A 13,491-nucleotide genomic window follows, 5' to 3' on the forward strand; every position below is an offset into this window, starting at 1 on the left:
AGCCAGTAAAGTTTGGAGACTCAAAATGGGGTCATGTGCCTGAGATAAAAATGCTCAATCAAGGCTGGGTAAACACAGAGTTCAGACAGAAAACAAGGAGACAAGAATGATTGACTGCTTTTCTGTCAGGGCTCACTGAAGAATGGGGACCATAAACTTTTAGCTCTGAGGGGGTAGAGACTGTGGCACTGCCATTTTCATCCCCCACACCAGCTCCAGAGCCACTTATACCGAGCCTGATCTCCTGGCACGGGGGATGTAATTCCACTCAGGCAAAGATGTAATCAGCACAATAGGTCCCTCTGCCAGAAGATCAGCAGGAACTTCTGGCTAATACCACATTTACCAAACATACAGAACTGTAAACTCCAGTTCATGGGGAAGAAGTATATAGCATTCATGATTTTTTCTTCTTATTATTTAATCCTTCAATTTTATATTTTATTTTCCTTTTCAGCTGTTTTCTTATTTTTATTTTATCAATTATTTTTAAGTCTTTTTTGTAATTTTCATTTTTACACTTACAGTTTATTTTTTCAGTTTTGGTTTCCTTTCATTATATTCTACTTCATTTTTATATATATAGCTATATGTATATATAGATTTTTAATTCTTTCATATTTTGGGATCTAGTTTCCTCAAACGAATAGAACAAAATAAATCCAGGATCTAGTTTATTTTTCTGTTCAACTTCTTATTTGATTTTATTCTCATTTCTTTTCTTTTCTTGTTGGTTTCTGTTTTCTTCTGATCTGTGTACTGTATATTTTTCTGGCATCATTGTTTCTACGTTTTTTATTTTCCCTCTCTTTAATCTATTCTTTTCTGGACACAATGACAAGACAGAAGAATCCACTTCAAAAAAAGAGTGCTAAATGACAGGGATTTCATTAGTATGGATATAAATAAGATGTCTGAACTATAATTCAAAACAATGGTTACAAATATACTAGATAGTCCTGAAAGAAGCATAGAAGATGGTAGAGAATCACTTTCTGGTGAAATAAAAGAACTACAATCTAATCAGGTTGAAATACAAAAGCTATTAATGAAATGCAATAAAAAATGGAGGCTCTAATGACTAGAACAAATAAAGTAGAAAATAGTGATAAAAAGACAAAATGATGGAAAATAAGGAAGCTTAGAAAAAGGGAGATAAACAACTACTGGATCATAAGAGGAAGATTCAAGAGATCAGTGGTACCATAAAGTGAAACAATATTAGAATAATTGGGATCCCAGTGGAAGAAGAAAGAGGGAGAAAGACAGGCAGAAGATGTATTCGACAAATTATAACTGAGAAAATACCTAATCTGGGGAAAGAAACAGCCATTAAAGTCCAAGAGGCACAGAGAATCCCCTTCAAAATAAAAAAAAAAAATAGGTCAGCACCTCGACATGTAATAATGATGCTTGCAATTTCAGAGATAAAGAGAAAACCCTGAAAGCAGCTCGGGACAAGACTTCCCTAATCTACAAGAGTAGAAACATAAGGCTGGCAGCAGACCAGTCAACATAAACCTCACAGGACAGAAAGACCAGGCATGATATAGGCAAGGTGCTAAATGACAAAAATATGCATCCAAGAATACTTTATCTAGCAATACTGTTATTCAGAATAGAAGAAGAGACAAAAAATCTTCCAGGACAAACAGAAACTAAAAGAATTTGTGACCTCTACCCCAGCTCTGCAAGAAATATTAAAGGGAATTCTTTAAGTTATGAGAAGGTGGCCCTAAAAGGTTATGTATATATCAATACAAGTCTTTTTCAATAAACAAGAAAAGTCTCAAATACATATCTTAGCCTTACACATAAAGGAGCTGGAGAAAAAACAGTAAATAAATCCTAAATCCAGCAGAAGAAGACAATTAATAAAGATTAGAGCAGAAATCAATGAAATAGGAATCAAAAGAACAGTAGAATAGATCAACGAAACTAGGAGTTGGTTCTTTGTAACAATTGATAGGATAGATAAACCCCTAGCCAGGCTTATTAAAATGGAAAGAGAAAGGACCCAAATAAATAAAATCATAAAAGAGGAGAGATCTCAACCAATACCAAAGTAATACAAACAAATAAAAGAGTAACTATATGCCAACAAATTAGGCAATCTGGAAGAAATGGATGCATTCCTAGAAACATAAGTTATCAAAACTGAAACAGAAAGAAATGGAAAACCTGAATAGACCCATAACCAGCAAGGATATGAAGCAGTAATCAAAAGTCTCCCAACAAACAAGAGTCCAGAACCAGACGGCTTCCAGGGGAATTCTATCAAACATTTCAATAAGAACTAATCCAATCTTCTGGAGCTTTTCAAAACATAGAAATGAAAAGAAAAACTTCCAAAAATCATTCTATGAGGCCAGCATTAATTACTCTGATCCCGAAAGTAAGACCTCATCAAAGAGAATTATAGACCAATATTCCTGATGAACATGGATGCTAAAATTCTTACCAAGATACTATTGAATAGGATCTAATAGTACATTAAAAGGATTATTCAGGGAGACAGAACGTAAAGACTGCTAACTCTGGGAAACGAACTAGGGGTGGTGGAAGGGGAGGAGGGTGGGGGGTGGGAGTGAATGGGTGACGGGCACTGGGGGTTATTCTGTATGTTAGTAAATTGAACACCAATAAAAAATAAATTAAAAAAAATAAATAAAAGGATTATTCACCACAACCAAGTAGGATTTATCACAGTGCTGCAATAGTGGTTCAACAACCACAAATCAATCAACATGGTATATATTAATAGAAGAAAGGACAAGAACCATATGGTCCTTTCAGTAGATGCAGAAAAAAGCACTTGACAAAATATGGAATTCCTTCTTGATTAAAACCCTCCACAGCGTAGAGAGAGAAGGAACATACTTCAATATCATAAAAGCTATCTATGAATAGCAAGTATAATTCTCAATGGGGAAAAACTAAGATTTTTTTCCCTTCCTGTCAGGAATATGACAGGGATGTCCACTCTCACTACTGCTATTCAACATAGTACTAGAAGCCCTACCCTCAGCAATCAGACAAGAAGAAATAAAAAGCACCCAAAATGGCAAAGAAGTCAAACACTCACTCTTTGCAGATGACATGATACTCTATGTGGAAACCTAAAAGACTCAAACCAAAAATTGCTAGATCTCATACAGCAATTTAGCAAAGTGGCAGGATATCAAATTTACACATAGAAATCAGTTGCATTTCTATACATTGAGATAGAAGAAAAATCAAGAAATCGATCCCATTTATAATTGCACCAAAACCCATAAGACATCTAGGAATAAACCTAACCAGAGGTAAAGGATCTGTACTCTGAAAACTACAGAACTCTTATGAAAGTGTTCTATATGAAAGATATGCAGGAACATACAAAGAAATGGAAAAAAATTCTATGCTCATGGATTGGAAGAAAACTATTGTTCAAATGTCTATGATACTCAAAACAATCTACACATTCAATGAAATCCCTATCAAAATACCATCAACATTTTTCACAGAGCTGGAACAAAAAATCCTAAAATTTGTATGGGACCAGAAAAGTCCAGCATTTCAAAAGAAATGTTGAAAAGTTAAACCAAAGCTGGTAACATCATAATTCCACACATCAAGTACTCCTAACTCTGGGAAATGAACTAGGGGTGGTGGAAGAAGAGGAGGGTGGGGGGTGGGGGTGAATGGTTGATGGGCATTGAGGGGGGCACTTGATGGGATGAGCACTGGGTGTTATTCTGTATGTTGGCAAATTGAACACCAATAAAAAATAAATTTATTATTAAAAAAAACAAAGTTGTAATCATCCAGATAGTATGGTACTGGCACAAAAATAAACATATAGTCAATGGAACAGAATAGGAAACCCAGAAATGGACCCTCAACTCTATGGTCAACTAATCTTTGACAAAGCAGGGAAGAATCCAATGGAAAAATGACAGTCTCTCCAAGAAATGTGGGATAACAGGACAGCAACATGCAGAACAGCAAAACTGTATCACTTTCTTACATGATACATGAAGTAAATTCAAAATGGAGGGCTTTATGCTAAGCAAAATAAGTCAGGGAAAGCCAATTACCATATGGTTTCACTCATGTATGGAATTTAAGAAACAAAACAGGACCATAGAGGAAGGGGATGAAAAATAAAATAAAATAAAATCAGAGTGCCTGGGTGGCTCAGTTGGTTAAGTGTCTGCCTTCAGTTCAGGTTCTGATCCCAAGGTCCTAGAATCAAATCCCACACTGGGCTTCCTACTGTGAGGAGTCTGTTTTACCTCTACCCCTCCCCCACTGCTTGCATTTCACATGCTCTCTCTCAAATAAATAAATAAAATCTTCAAAAAATAAAATAAGACCAAATCAGAAAGGGAGACAAACCATAAAAAACTCTTAACTATAGGAAACAAAATTGTCTTTGCTAGAGGGGAGGTAAGTGGCAGGATTGGGAAACTGGATGATGAGAATTAAGACAAGCACTTGAAGTAATGAGCACTTGGTATTATATGCAACTGATGATTAATTGAACTCTACAACCGAAATTAAGGATATGTTAGGTAAGTTAATTGAAATAAAATAATGTAAAAAATTGAAAATGGAAGAGAGACCTAAATATGCAACAAGAATTCATTAAACTCATGCAGAAAAACACAGGCAGCAACTTCTCTGACCTCGGCCACAGCAACCTCTTGATAGACACATCTTCAGGGGAAACAAAAGCAAAAATGAACTATGGGACTTCATCAAGATAAAAAGATTTTTTAGCAAAGAAAATAAACAACAAAACTAAAAGGCAACCTAGATAATGGGACAGACATTTTATCAGATAATATCATATTTTGGCTAGTATTGAAAATTGATAAAGAGCTTATTAAACTCAACACTCAAAAAACCAATAATCCAGTCAAGAAATGAGCAGAAGATATCAACTGACATTTCTTTGAGGAAGACATAGGCACATGAAAAAATGCTCAACATCACTGGGCATCAGGGAAATACAAATCAAAACCATAATGAGATACCGCTAACAAGTCAGGAAACAACAAATGTTGAGAAGAATGCAGAGAAAGGGAACCTCTTAGGCTGTTGGTGGGAATTCACACCAGTACTCTAGAAAATAGTATGGAGGTTCCATAAGAAGTTAAAAATAGAGCTACCCTATAACTCAGCAATTGCATTACTAGGTATTTACCCAAATGAATGAGAAAAATCAGAGAGGGTGACAAACCATGAGAGACTCCTAACTCTGGGAAACAAACAAGGGGTAGTGGAAGAGGAGGTGGGCAGGGAGATGGGGTGACTGGGTCATGGGCACTGAGGGGAGCACTTGATGGGGTGAGCACTGGGTGTTATACTATATGTTGGCATGTCAAACTCCAGTAAAAGATATACATAAAAAAGCAAAGGATACAAACATAGTGATTTGAATGGGCACATGCAACCCCATGTTTAGAATAGCATTATCCATGATAGCCAAAATATTCAAGGAGTGCAGATGCCCATCAACAGATGAAAGGATACAGAAGATGTGAGATATATATGTATATATACATGTGTACATATGTACACATCGTGGATATATATACACACATATATACATATATATCTCACATATCTATGTCATATATATGACATAGATATAGATATACATCAGTTATTAAAAAGAATGTAATCTTGCCATTTGCAACAACATGGATGGAACTAGAGGGTATAATGCTAAGCAAAATAAGTCAGTCATAGAAAGACAAATACCATATGATTTCACTCAGTAGAATTTAAGAAACAAAACAGATGAACATACAGAAAGGGAAGAAGAAATAAAATAAGATGAGATAAGAGAGGGAGACAAGCCATAAGAAATGCTGAATTCTAGGAAACAAGCTGAGGGTTGCTGGAGAGGATTTGGGTGGGCCTATGGGGTAACTGGATGATGGGTATTAAAGAAAGAAGGCATTTAGCATAATGAGCACTGGATATTATATCCAATGTAGATAATATTGTTTTTAGAAATTTTATTTATTTGAGAGAGTGAGAGCACATATGGAGAATGAGAGGGAGAAGCAGAGTCCCTGCTGAGCGGAGAGCTTGACACCAGGCTCAGTCCCAAGATCCTGAGATTATGACCCAAGCCAAAGGCAGCCATTCAACCAACTGAGCCAACCAGCTACCCTCCAACTATAGATAATCTTAATATTTAGCAATCATTTTGTCTTATTTGGAAATAATCTAGATGCTAATAAATACCTATTATTTAGGTTAACTTAGTATAATTTAGTAGCTTTAAGGTTTCAAGTTACCAAAAAGTTTGAAGAGGAGATGTTAAGATGGTGGAATAGTAGAGCAGTCTTGAGCTTGCCTCTTCCCTCAAACACAGGTAGATCATCATCAAATAATTTTGAACAACTAGAAAATTGATCTGAGGATTTAAAAAACAATCTTCACAATTGGAGGGAGAGCATATGGCAGATATGAGGTTTGGAGCTGTCATTTGGGGGAGAGAAAAGCCATGATGCCCCAAAGGGACAGAGCCCTTTTCCCAGGGCAAAGTTAGGGAGAGGGGGAGAGAGAGGGAGAGAGTGAGGTGCATAGGGTTCACACAATAAGCCATGGTCTGGGGATCCCCTGGGTCACACTGGGATAGATTATTCCCCTTCCTGGAGTACATTTGGAAAAGGGTATTTTGCCTCTCCAAGGACAATAGGCTCACCAGAGAAGTCATTGAGTGGCTATTCAGCAGCAGATGACAAAGTTGGTGGAGGGCAGATAACCTGGTAGCATCTTTCCCTTGTGTATCACAATATTCCAGCCACCATGCACATGCTGTGTGATTGCTTTTCTGGAACAGAATAGTGCCAGGCATGCTGCAAAGCTCTCCTCCTGTGGAGGGGAATGGTTCCACATCTTGCCTGGTCCTTTGAGATTTATATATATTTTTTAATAAATTTATTTTTTATTGGTGTTCAATTTGCCAACATACTGAATAACACCCAGTGCTCATCCCGTCAAGTGCCCCCCTCAGTGCCTGTCACCCATTCACTCCCAACCCCGCCCTCCTCCCCTTCCACCACCCCTAGTTCGTTTCCCAGAGTTAAGAGTCTTTATGTTCTCTCTCCCTTTCTGATATTTCCCACACATTTCTTCTCCCTTCCCTTATATTCTCTTTCACTATTATTTATAATTTTGAATCCCAGCCACCAGCTGGAGATGAAATACAGGAGAGCTATGGCACCAAGAGTGCCAACAGCCAGGCACAGACTAGTTGAGGACGGCGGTCTGATAAAAGCCTGGGAAACAGGAAAGGAGATTGTTCGCTCTTCTACGAAGGCCTCTTGAGCCATGGAGGCTGTGAGCTCCCTTACCTGGGGATGAGAGGGCAGGCTGATGCCATATTCCACCCCCACCCCCCAACCAGCACAACTAGACTTCAGAGAGAAACAGCCCCTCCAGTGGAGGATGGAATCACACCAAACTCCATCCCCAGCACCTGGCAGGGACATCTTTGCAAGAGGAGGCCTGAATGTGAGCCAGTGCAGTGGGCTTCTTCCTCAGAAAACCAACATGGGCCCCCCTTTGCATGTACCAAGTCTACTGATCATAGAGCACTCCAAAGCATCAGCTACAGTTCTGGTGGAAATAGGACCAGGTTTTCTTCTTTTTCCCTTTTTTCCTGGTAAAAGACCTATAGTTTTTTGTCTGTTGGTTGCTTTGTTTCTCTTTTTAAATCAGGCTTATCTTAAACAAATCAAAAGTACACCTAGTTAAAGGTCCAGGCTCTCCCCACTGTAAGCAAGGAGGAACTCTACAGAGGACTAATCTGTGGGAAAGAGCAGCCAAAAACACAACAGCAAAGTTCACACAGCACACACCAGAAACACTTCCCTAAGTGCCAGGCCCTGGACAGTGTATGACCCCTCCTTAACATAGTATTACTCTCAGGAGCAGGAAACATAACAAGCTCTCATAATATACAAAAGACAGAAACTTAAACAGAATGACAAGATGGAGGAATTCTCAAAAGAAAGATCAAGAAGAAGTCACAGCCAGGGATCTGCTCTAAACAGATATAAAAAATATCTCTGAATAAGAATTTAGAACAGTCATAATAACATTAGATGGGCTTGAGAGAAGCATAGAAAATACCAGAGAAACCCTGGTTGCAAAGATAAAATACCCAGTCAGGCCAAGATAAAAAATACTAGAAAGGAGATGCAAAACCAACTGGATATAGTCACAATGAGGACTGAATAAGCAGAGGATTAAATAGGTGATAACAAGTTAACAAAAATGTTTAAGAAACTATTATTAAGTAATATATTATAAATCATAGTTACTGTTGAAATATTCACTTATAAATTTTATCACACATCTATTTAATTCACTTGTACTGAGGAATTATGTGAAAATTGATCATAAAAATTTCATGAAGTAAATCTAGTCGTTATCCTGTTAGTTTTTAAAATATTGTATTTATTTATTTATTTATTTATTTATTTATTTATTTATTTATTTGAGAGAGAGAGAGAACAAGCAGTGGGGAATGGCAGGAGAGAGAGAAGCAGACTACCTGCTGAGCAGGAAGCCTGATATAGGGCTGGGTCGCAGGACCCAGAGATCATGACCTAAGCTGAAAGCAGGCACTTAATTAACTGAACCATCCAAGTGCACCTAAGGTATTTTTCTTGTTGACAAATTAGGCAAATATCAAAAATTACCCCCCAAATATCTAAACATTTAAACACATGGTCCTTATGTCTTTACTCTTTAAAAAATTAATACTGTGTTTGACATATATCATAAAATTAATTCTTACTGTAATTACATTCTTAGTTTGGATTTACAGTTTTATTTTTTTTTTCTTTTTTTTTTTTTATTGGTGTTCAATTTACTAACATACAGAATAACACCCAGTGCCCGTCACCCATTCACTCCCACCCCCCGCCCTCCTCCCCTTCTACCACCCCTAGTTCGTTTCCCAGAGTTAGCAGTCTTTATGTTCTGTCTCCCTTTCTGATATTTCCCACACATTTCTTCTCCCTTCCCTTATTTTCCCTTTCACTATTATTTATATTCCCCAAATGAATGAGAACATATAATGTTTGTCCTTCTCCGACTGACTTACTTCACTCAGCATAATACCCTCCAGTTCCATCCACGTTGAAGCAAATGGTGGGTATTTGTCATTTCTAATAGCTGAGTAATATTCCATTGTATACATAAACCACATCTTCTTTATCCATTCATCTTTCGTTGGACACCGAGGCTCCTTCCACAGTTTGGCTATCGTGGCCATTGCTGCTAGAAACATCGGGGTGCAGATGTCCCAGCGTTTCATTGCATTTGTATCTTTGGGGTAAATCCCCAACAGTGCAATTGCTGGGTCGTAGGGCAGGTATATTTTTAACTGTTTGAGGAACCTCCACACAGTTTTCCACAGTGGCTGCACCAGTTCACATTCCCACCAACAGTGTAAGAGGGTTCCCTTTTCTCCGCATCCTCTCCAACATTTGTTGTTTCCTGCCTTGTTAATTTTTCCCATTCTCACTGGTGTGAGGTGGTATCTCATTGTGGTTTTGATTTGTATTTCCCTGATGGCAAGTGATGCAGAGCATTTTCTCATGTGCATGTTGGCCATGTCTATGTCTTCCTCTGTGAGATTTCTGTTCATGTCTTTTGCCCATTTCATGATTGGATTGTTTGTTTCTTTGGTGTTGAGTTTAATAAGTTCTTTATAGATCTTGGAAACTAGCCCTTTATCTGATATGTCATTTGCAAATATCTTCTCCCATTCTGTAGGTTGTCTTTGAGTTTTGTTGACTGTATCCTTTGCTGTGCAAAAGCTTCTTATCTTGATGAAGTCCCAATAGTTCATTTTTGCTTTTGTTTCTTTTGCCTTCGTGGATGTATCTTGCAAGAAGTTACTATGGCCGAGTTCAAAAAGGGTGTTGCCTGTGTTCTTCTCTAGGATTTTGATGGAATCTTGTCTCACATTTAGATCTTTCATCCATTTTGAGTTTATCTTTGTGTATGGTGAAAGAGAGTGGTCTAGTTTCATTCTTCTGCATGTGGATGTCCAATTTTCCCAGCACCATTTATTGAAGAGACTGTCTTTCTTCCAATGGATAGTCATTCCTCCTTTATCGAATATTAGCTGCCCATAAAGTTCAGGGTCCACTTCTGGATTCTCTATTCTGTTCCACTGATCTATGTGTCTGTTTTTGTGCCAGTACCACACTGTCTTGATGACCACAGCTTTGTAGTACAACCTGAAATCTGGCATTGTGATGCCCCCAGATATGGTTTTCTTTTTTAAAATTCCCCTGGCTATTCGGGGTCTTTTCTGATTCCACACAAATCTTAAAATAATTTGTTCTAACTCTCTGAAGAAAGTCCATGGTATTTTGATAGGGATTGCATTAAACGTGTATATTGCCCTGGGTAACATTGACATTTTCACAATATTAATTCTGCCAATCCATGAGCATGGAATATTTTTCCATCTCTTTGTGTCTTCCTCAATTTCTTTCAGAAGTGTTCTATAGTTTTGAGGGTATAGATCCTTTACATCTTTGGTGAGGTTTATTCCTAGGTATCTTATGCTTTTGGGTGCAATTGTAAATGGGATTGACTCCTTAATTTCTCTTTCTTCAGTCTCATTGTTAGTGTATAGAAATGCCACTGACTTCTGGGCATTGATTTTGTATCCTGCCACGCTACCGAATTGCTGTATGAGTTCTAGCAATCTTGGGGTGGAGACTTTTGGGTTTTCTATGTAGAGTATCATGTCATCGGCGAAGAGGGAGAGTTTGACTTCTTCTTTGCCAATTTGAATGCCTTTAATGTCTTTTTGTTGTCTGATTGCTGAGGCTAGGACTTCCAGTACTATGTTGAATAGCAGTGGTGAGAGTGGACATCCCTGTCTTGTTCCTGATCTTAGGGGAAAGGCTCCCAGTGCTTCCCCATTGAGAATGATATTTGCTGTGGGCTTTTCATAGATGGCTTTTAAGATGTCAAGGAATGTTCCCTCTATCCCTACACTCTGAAGAGTTTTGATCAGGAATGGATGCTGTATTTTGTCAAATGCTTTCTCTGCATCCAATGAGAGGATCATATGGTTCTTGGTTTTTCTCTTGCTGATATGATGAATCACATTGATTTTTTTACGGGTGTTGAACCAGCCTTGTGTCCCAGGGATAAATCCGACTTGGTCATGGTGAATAATTTTCTTAATGTACTGTTGGATCCTATTGGCCAGTATCTTGTTGAGAATTTTTGCATCCATGTTCATCAGGGATATTGGTCTGTAATTCTCCTTTTTGGCGGGGTCTTTGTCTGGCTTTGGAATTAAGGTGATGCTGGCTTCATAGAACGAATTTGGAAGTACTCCATCTCTTTCTATCTTTCCAAACAGCTTTAGGAGAATAGGTATGATTTCTTCTTTAAACGTTTGATAAAATTCTCCTGGGAAGCCATCTGGCCCTGGACTCTTGTGTCTTGGGAGGTTTTTGATGACTGCTTCAATTTCCTCCCTGGTTATTGGCCTGTTCAGGTTTTCTATTTCTTCCTGTTCCAGTTTTGGTAGTTTGTGGCTTTCCAGGAATGCGTCCATTTCTTCTAGATTGCCTAATTTATTGGCGTATAGCTGTTCATAATATGTTTTTAAAATCGTTTGTATTTCCTTGGTGTTGGTAGTGATCTCTCCTTTCTCATTCATGATTTTATTAATTTGAGTCTTCTCTCTCTTCTTTTTAATAAGGCTGGCTAATGGTTTATCTATCTTATTAATTCTTTCAAAGAACCAACTCCTGGTTCTGTTGATCTGTTCCACAGTTCTTCTGGTCTCGATTTCGTTGAGTTCTGCTCGAATCTTTATTAGCTCCCTTCTTCTCTTGGGTGTAGGATCTATTTGCTGTTTTTTCTCTAGCTCCTTTATGTGTAAGGTTAGCTTTTGTATTTGAGTTCTTTCCAGTTTTTGAATGGATGCTTGTATTGCGATGTATTTCCCCCTTAGGACTGCTTTTGCTGCATCCCAAAGATTTTGAACGGTTGTATCTTCATTCTCATTAGTTTCCATGAATCTTTTTAATTCTTCCTTAATTTCCTGGTTGACCCTTTTATCTTTTAGCAGGATGGTCCTTAACCTCCATGTGTTTGAGGTCCTTCCAAACTTCTTGTTGTGATTTAGTTCTAATTTCAAGGCATTATGGTCCGAGAATATGCAGGGGACAATCCCAATCTTTTGGTATCGGTTCAGACCCGATTTGTGACCCAATATGTGGTCTATTCTGGAGAAAGTTCCATGTGCGCTTGAGAAGAATGTGTATTCAGTTGAGTTTGGATGTAAAGTTCTGTAGATATCTGTGAAATCCATCTGGTCCAGTGTATCATTTAAAGCTCTCGTTTCTTTGGAGATGTTTTGCTTAGAAGACCTATCGAGTATAGAAAGAGCTAGATTGAAGTCACCAAGTATAAGTGTATTATTATCTAAGTATTTCTTCACTTTGGTTAATAATTGATTTATATATTTGGCAGCTCCCACATTTGGAGCATATATATTGAGGATTGTTAAGTCCTCTTGTTGAATAGATCCTTTAAGTATGATATAGTGTCCCTCTTCATCTCTCACTACAGTCTTTGGGGTAAATTTTAGTTTATCTGATATAAGGATGGCTACCCCTGCTTTCTTTTGAGGACCATTCGAATGGTAAATGGTTCTCCAACCTTTTATTTTCAGGCTGTAGGTGTCCTTCTGTCTAAAATGAGTCTCTTGTAGACAGCAAATAGATGGGTCCTGCTTTTTTATCCAGTCTGAAACCCTGCGCCTTTTGATGGGGTCATTAAGCCCGTTCACATTCAGAGTTACTATTGAGAGATATGAGTTTAGTGTCATCATGATATCTATTCAGTCTTTGTTTTTGTGGACTGTTCCACTGAACTTCTTCTTAAAGGGGAATTTTAAGAGGCCCCCTTAAAATTTCTTGCAGAGCTGGTTTGGAGGTCACATATTCTTTTAGTTGCTGCCTGTCTTGGAAGCTCTTTATCTCTCCTTCCATTTTGAATGAGAGCCTTGCTGGATAAAGTATTCTTGGTTGCATGTTCTTCTCATTTAGGACCCTGAATATATCCTGCCAGCCCTTTCTGGCCTGCCAGGTCTCTGTGGAGAGGTCTGCTGTTACCCTAATACTCCTCCCCATAAAAGTCAGGGATTTCTTGTCTCTTGCTGCTTTAAGGATCTTCTCCTTATCTTTGGAATTTGCAAGCTTCACAATTAAATGTCGAGGTGTTGAACGGTTTTTATTGATTTTAGGGGGGGATCTCTCTATTTCCTGGATCTGAATGCCTGTTTCCCTTCCCAGATTAGGAAAGTTTTCAGCTAGAATTTGTTCAAATACATATTCTGGCCCTCTGTCCCTTTCGGCGCCCTCGGGAACCCCAATTAAACGTAGGTTTTTCTTCCTCAGGCTGTCGTTTATTTCCCTTAATCTATCTTCATGG

This window comes from Canis aureus, chromosome 2, assembly GCF_053574225.1.
Source record: "Canis aureus isolate CA01 chromosome 2, VMU_Caureus_v.1.0, whole genome shotgun sequence".
In the NCBI taxonomy this organism is placed as follows: domain Eukaryota; kingdom Metazoa; phylum Chordata; class Mammalia; order Carnivora; family Canidae; genus Canis; species Canis aureus.